General features: G+C 45.4%; 1 pseudogene; it reads right to left on the reverse strand.

The window, feature by feature from the left end:
- The window catches only part of LOC124649454, a 13,675-nt pseudogene extending 9,439 nt beyond the window's left edge, over positions 1-4,236 (reverse strand).
- Between the last annotated feature and the right edge of the window lie 3,498 nt (positions 4,237-7,734).

A 7,734-nucleotide genomic window follows, 5' to 3' on the forward strand; every position in this document is an offset into this window, starting at 1 on the left:
GGTTTATATTATGATCACCATAGTGATACATAACTAGGGTTGAGACTTAATTTTAATTTGTAGAAGTGAGATGGCATCATATTGCCTTGCTAGGGTTTAATCTCCCCTAACCAAAATAATATGGTTACTTGCTTAATTGTTTCTGTTCTATTTTAATTACTAAGGATTTGAGAATTAGTTTTGTCTTCTCCCAATTAACTTCTATTGATATCCTCAATTTATCATTAAAGTAACTAAAGTTGTTATAGTTCTTTTTTATAGTTAACTTTGGTCATATGGATGGATGGTTTCTCACCATATAAATTATAGAGTTTGACTCTAAGGTTTTCTTAGGTCCTTTAATTTATGAAATATAGATGTGATAGGATTCTACTTATGATCACCCTGTGGTTCACAAGTTGAAGATAGGATATAAGCCTAGGGTTGCTTACTAGTTACCTCCCTATGATTTCATGTGAGAATGATATCTACTTATCCTATTAGGGTTTATCCCCAATACATCAAGAACATGATCATGGATTAGGCATGATCAACTTGTTCTTAATATCTCTACCTCAAGTTCTTAGGGTTTATGATCATCACTCAATTTATAATGATCAAGGTTTGGCTTCCTAAGTTATCTCTCATGAAATGGGTTCTCACTTCCATGATCAAGCATTGTCTTGATCAACTAGGGTATAGCACTTCTATTTTATCCTCTTGAATGGGACTACTATGGTTGCCTCATAAGTTTATATCCCAGGAGAATGCCTGAGATATTATGTTAGGGTTCTACTTAATAAATGATGATATAATCATCTGGTATATGGATAGTTCTCTCCCTCACATTCAAGTGTTGCCTCAACTACTTGAGTATAACACCATAGCTTGGGCTCTCTTATAAAGGAATGGTTATTCTAGGGTTTATGGTGTACTCACAATATCTCAATAGGTATTAAGTCTAAAACTCCACTTGGCTATCTTGATTGAGTTAATCTCCTCCTTACTTTATCAATTCATGGATATGGTATTATTCCATGTGATATTAGGTTATCTCACCACTCCAAGGGAAATGGTTTACAACCTAATACTTTAGTTCAAAGGTTGTCCTTTGTTCATTAATAGGTAAAGCTAGGTTTAGAATAAATGGTCTCTCTCATATGGGAAGGCTTGAATAATACTCTAGGGTTCCTCCTGAAGATAATGTTGTGATCATATGGATATTTATATTCAAGATTTGCCTCAAGGTTTGTCATTGCTTCCCTAAATAAAATAGGACTCTCACCTCTTTAGGTTTGATGTAAAACTATTTGGAATAGAGAAGAATATATATATTTCTAAAGTTGATCTCCTTGTCATGATTCCATGTTTTAAGTGGAATCAATACCATGAGGTGTATGGTAGGATCATGGATTAGTTTTAAGACATGGAAAAGATAAGTCTAGAATAGTTCTCCATTTTATTGTTACTTGGTTTGTACTTAAACAGATGTTCTTATGTTATGGCAAAGATTACCATATTATGATCTGTTATAAGATCAAGTAGTTGATCATTGAGTAAGGTGTTGTTGTGTTGATTATTAGTTCCATTTGATCTAACCCCTTAGATCAAATCATCTCTACCCAAAACAAAGTTTTGGCAAAGTCACATTGAGGTTTATAGCGCTTGACTTGATGAGCTACTTCAATTCCACCAAGGTCAAGTGAAACTTCAGTTACTATGACTGTTTTACTTTAAAGCGCGAAAATTCCCCGGATTTTCTATGCACGAATGCAATGCACATATCTGTTTCCTCTATTTTTGTAACCCCATTACCTGGGATATTACAAGTCATTCATCAGTCGAAGCATGTAATTTTCTCGTGAAGTAGCCTCGGCAACCTCAGTAACTGCGGTTTCCTTCAACGCTAAGGATTCTTGGGCATGCTGAAGAGCAAGTTTTTCCCTTTCAGAAGATTTTCGAGACTGTTCCATTATCACGAGAGCTTGCTTTTTCATCGACTGAAGTTGTCGTCGAAGATCGTCCAACTCTTCATTTTGTGCAGCACTCGAAGAACCTTCCATATACTCGACAATGGGGGCTTTTTTCGAGAACGACGCAGTTGGTGATGCATCCGAAGAACGAGGCACCACGGTATAGTTGTCAAAAATCAACTGGATGAAAATATTTCGATATCAATAATTTGGCAAGATAGCTTTTCATTGATTCAGTCAAATATTTACATGGGCATTACAAGAGAGGGTTCCTAATGAACCAATGGGACAGGAGGCGACAAAGCCACTTCGGCGATGTAGGAAAAAGCAAAAGAACAAGATAAAGGACAAGAACAGGATGGTCTACTTGACCTCTGGCTTGGTCGAGCTAGGGGAAGGAGTTGGTTTGCATCCAAGGTAGGAGAGAATCTTCTTTGAGCTTGGCTTGGCAGCTTTGATCATGGATTGCCACTTCTTCGTCTCCATTTGCCCGACGTCGCCAACTTTCGTCCAATCGATAGCTTGTTGACTTTCGGCAACCAAAGCAATGGTGCCTTCAACGCCAATCTTCAAGCCTTCTTGTCGAAGACCCAGCCCAAGATCTTCTTTAGGGATGAAGTGCTGGGCCAGTACAGCGAAAGATTCGGGTTCCTTTTTCTTCGCAAAGAAGTAAGGCCACAGCCGTAATAATCCTGCCCTAGCATCAGCAATGCCCTGGCGTGCCTCGTCTCCATGAATTTCAAGGAGGGAGAGCGCGTCGAGAAGGCGATCACCTTCAGGACTCTCAAGATCATAATCTTGGTGCGTCTTTCCTGTTAAGGCAAAACTTGGCTTGTCAACAAATGTGCAAAGAAAAAGCATGATCTCCCGAAGAAACCAAAATGGATTAGATACTTACTAACAAAACGTCGGCTTTGTGACTCCAAGCGAGCGATAATTTCTGTTTCGCGAGCAGACTGCTGAGCTATGTTATCACTCAAAGCATTATCCGCGTCCTGAAGTCTCTTTCGAAGACCCTCGACAGCGGCAGCATCTGATTCAGCCTTCTCGCGAGCTTTTTCACTTTGTTCAAGCTTCCGAGCTAGGTCATCAGCGCGTTTGTTTGCCTCAGAAAGTGATTCTAGCAAAATAAAGGGAGACACAGGTTACAGCAAAACAAAAAAGAAAAGGTAAATATGTCCGACAAAGTGCAGCAAGAAAGAATACCTTTCAGTTCATTGGCAATATCACGATACCCGATGAATTGGGTACCGAGACGAACAAATTCCTTCATGGAAGGCTGAAAAGCGACACGGAATAAAAAGAGAGGTTGAAGAATTGCGACGACAAAAGAATTGGAAACATTCGACAGCAAAAAAGACAACTAGAAAGGCACTTACATCATCCATAAGAGGGGTCTACGAGCTGCCGGTCAAGAGACTTAGCTCTTTTCCTTGATCAGTCCTTGCTCGTTTTGGCGACGGAGCACGGGGGCTCACAACAGGACTGGGGTGTCCTATGTTCTGTTGCGGAGGCGAGGTTTCGTCCGCTTCAGGATGAGCCTCAGAAATCACTAAAGTACGGGACGTGCTCGTTCGAGCAGTCACATCAATAGGAGGATTTTCTTCCTCCTCATTCCTATATATCAGGGAAAATATAAGACACAAACAAAGGCGAAATTATCAGATGTAAAGACAAGAGTAAGCTGGAAACTTACGAGCTGACAAGGGCATCGTCGTAGGGGTTGAAGGGTCTGTCCTCCTCTTCGGGTAAAGTTTCCTTGAGAGGGGACTTATTTTTGGAGGTGCCAGAATCTGCGGCATCATCTCTCTTCCGCTTGTTCGTCGGAGAAACAGCAGAGGGGAGGGAGTGCGTGGATTCGGAAGCCTCAGACTCAACTTCTTTTTCAGAGGAAGCCGCAGATTTGCGAGAACCCGCGACTTCGCTCTCAAGGCGAGAAGTACCTTGATGTTCGTCGGTGACGACGGTCCGTTCGTCGACTTCCCCGCCTTCCGGAAGAGGAGGAAGAGAAACTAGGACTTGGTGATTCTGCAAGGGAAAAATATGTTGACAATAGGATTACAGAAGATGTCGTCAAAAATAGGAGTCGACAAAATATTAAAAATTCGGAAGGATGAAAATGAACCTTGGGGAGGGGGTTGGCGCTGTTATAAAGCGTCACGCGGCAAGACGACGGAACAGTGTCTTTCTTGCTGAGCGAAGAGATTTTTCGGACAAGTTTTTCTAAGTCCTTGACCGATAGATCTGTCGACATGCGATCCACATCCTCGTCGCCAGCATACATCCAGATGGGTCTTTTGCGAGCCCGAAGAGGCTGCACCCTAATCCTAAGGAAATGAGCTGTAATCTGGATACCCGACAGTTCTTGGCCACGAGTATTTTGGAGCTCGTGGATGCGTTTCATCAGCGCCTCTGTCGCTGTTTTTTCTTCGTCGGTAGCTTCTGCATCCCAGGAGCGGCGGCGGAGGATTTTCTCATTGCCATTAAAAGGAGGAATATTGTGTTCAAGCGAGTTGGCGCATTCTTCGCGAACATACAACCATTTTTTGCGCCCACCTTGCACGGAGTCAGGGAATTTGACGTCGAAATATTCGACATCAGGGCGGACGCAAATAACGACACCGCCTATGTTATAGGCGATGTTGGGGGAGCCATTGCGGTGGAGGAGGAAGATACGCTTCCACAGAGACCAATTGGGATGGAATCCGAGGAAGCACTCGCAAAGGGTGATGAAAATAGAGACGTGGAGAATAGAGTTGGGAGTAAGATGGTGAAGTTGCAGCCCATACGCAAATAGCAATCCACGAAGAAAATCATGGATGGGTGCAGAAAGACCGTGGATGAGGTGGTCAATGAAACTAACCCGATACTCAATGGGAGGCGTCGGGTAGCTCTCTTCGCTGGGGAAGCGCAGCGCCTCTTTCTTCTTGCTCAGGCTAAGCTTTTTCAGCAGGTTGATGTCCTGCGCGGAGATCTTAGATCTCTCCCACTCTGTGGTTCCTAGATCTGCCGCCGCCATTGACGCTTTGGGAGTGCTGTGCCTCATGAGCTTTGGACGTGGTGGCATCAAGGACTAACATCGAAGGCGTAGGGCACGATGTGAGCTTTGGAGCTTTTCTGTGATTGCACTGAGGATAGAAGCAGAGGAGATATGAGCAATGGTGCGGCGAAGGGGATTGAGGAAGACGACGAAGGGTATTTGTAGCAGATCCATCCAGAGCGTCGCACCGTTGGATACAATAAGAATGGACCGGATGATTTACACGTGGATCAAAGGGTAAAATGGTATTCTACTATGATGGAATTGGACAGGCGCTATAGTGCGCGTGCCAGGAAAAGCGGAGGACGTGTGCCCCCCACTTGCGTAACGTGTCAATGGGTCGCAGATTTTGGGCCCACATGTCAGTGAAGGGATAGCTCTCGCATCTTTCCAATACAATGGTCGTGGCTAACGTCAGCATTGATGTCACTTTGGCAGAGCAAATTTTCGACAACAACAAAATGAAGACCGATCAAAGAATACAAGTGATGGTAATTTCGATAGCCTTTGGTCAAATACAAGTTTTTGATCAAATGCTCGGGGGCTACTCTTGAGAAAAGAAATTTCGGGTATGACAAAATAGAAATGGCGAGATCCTATAACCAAAAGCAATCATTTATTCATAGCCTCAGGGGCTTCTCCCATCAGGAGCGCTGGTCGCGCACCCGATAGAAATAAAAAGCTCGAGAAAGAATGACAATATAGCGACATAAGACATTAAAGTGTTGAGCCTACAACCAAGTACAAGTCCTTGGCTGTAGCCTCGGGGGCTACTCCCATCGGGAACGCTGCTCACGTACCCGATGAAATTATAAAAAATATAATGAGTATATTTCGAGTTATACAAATAACTCTTCATATACTCCCATCGGGAAGATAAGATAAGTCATCCCTTGACTCAATAAAATGTGCTATTCCAACAGCCGAAAAAGCACTCGAAAATATATTCTCAGAGCGCTTAAGTCGCGAATAATCTCTGAATGCCGCAAAACTTTGCGAAGGTAAGACCCCAGATCCGTTCTGAGCGGCGTGGCACCGTCTCTGACGTCGGTTTGCTACTTTTTTCTGTACCAACAGATATGAAGAAAAATCCTAACGGACGCGTTAGGTACCCGATAAAATATGACTGGGACTCGACAGATGGTAAGACCTTAAGCGGCACCTGTCAAGTTAACACCAGTATCCCGAGATCATGTCCAGGGACGTGATTTTGAAGTAGGTTTTTGCGGATTGCCACTAGAGCAGTTAACTAGTACCTGATCCGTCAGATGAACTAGCCCCAACTACCATTATCCCTGTACAATATATAATTGTTTATTTAAAGATATGTGATGGCTTGAAAAGGTTATTTGATGATTATAAATTTGGAGATTTTCCTTGATTCTTCGATTCAAGCAAAATCTCGGGGGCTATTGACATAGGCATCCCCAATGGGCCTGCCGAAGATGGTACCCGGGGTTTACTGAAGGCCCACAGGTCGAAGAATATGAAGTTCGGAAGCCCAATTAGTTAATAAGAAAGATAGAGTTCTATTAGGAATATAGAGATTTGTAACTTTACGGGTTGAACTCAGAGAGTCTCCCGGAATATGTAAACTTGTGTAATACGAAACCCTCGGCTCCGCCTCCTATATAAGGGGGAGTCGAGGGACAAAGAAAGCATCGAATCCATTGTCAACATAACCCTAGTTTCTTAATCGTCGAGTACTTTTCGGCTGAAACCTTCGAGATCTACTTGCCCTCTACTTCCAACTAAACCCTAGTCTACAATACGTAGGAATTGATAAGTTAATCCCTTGTCACCCAGTCACCCTAAACTCGTCGTCGACTGGATCTTCACCACCGGAGATCTGTGTGGGATCCCAAGATCCCCCACCCCAGATCCCAACGAGGCCTTCCACCTCCGGAGAGGAGGTCGCCGCCGCCATGCACGGGGCCGCCGCCCTGGCTCCCATGTGATGCGGACGGAGCATCCCGTCGCACGGAGGAGAAGGCGCAGCAGCCGACCGCCTCCAAGCCCCAAGGGCCAGGATTTGGCCACGCCACCACCGTCGCCGCCTCACCTTTCGGCCGCCGACGCCGCGCAACACCACCACCACAAGAAGGATTAGGAGCGCCGCCCCCACCCCCCACGATCGCGACCATCTGAAACCCCCGCCGCCGCCATGCCGCGCGGGCTTTGCCCAGTGACAACTTCGGCGGCAACGGCGAGGGGAGGGAGGGGCTGGAGGGGGCCGGAGGCCGATGAGGAGGGGCTCCCCGGAGTGGTCCGGCGCCGCCACACGGGGAAGGGTTAGGTCGGGGGAGGGAGGGGAGGGAGACATCTTGGACTCACAACTGCAAGGTGTGTGCATCACTGGATAATATAAATAATGGTATGTTAGAAGCTAGAACTACATATAGATCTTTGGTTTATTGAGTCCATGGATCTTATACAGAGGTCACACTGGAACGCACCCACCCACCCACCCTGGCGATTTCCAGGCGATTCCCCGCCGCCACAGTGTCCTCCCCTGGCCTAGCCTCTGGCCGGTGGTGGTACTCGCCGGAGCGGCCATCCGAGCTCCCGTATGTCGATCCCGAAGTGGTTGCTCGGGCTCCTCTCCTTTGTAGAGGAGATGAGGCTAGGAGAGGAGTGAGTGCGACAGCGCGAAGAGGAGAGGTTGGCGGAGGAGCGGAAGCAGGCATTGCTTCAGAGGAAGCTGCTGATCCTGCAAATTTGCCTAGCATCGTCATGGGCAAT

Source organism: Lolium rigidum, chromosome 1 (assembly GCF_022539505.1).
Source record: "Lolium rigidum isolate FL_2022 chromosome 1, APGP_CSIRO_Lrig_0.1, whole genome shotgun sequence".
Classification (NCBI taxonomy): Eukaryota; Viridiplantae; Streptophyta; class Magnoliopsida; order Poales; family Poaceae; genus Lolium; species Lolium rigidum.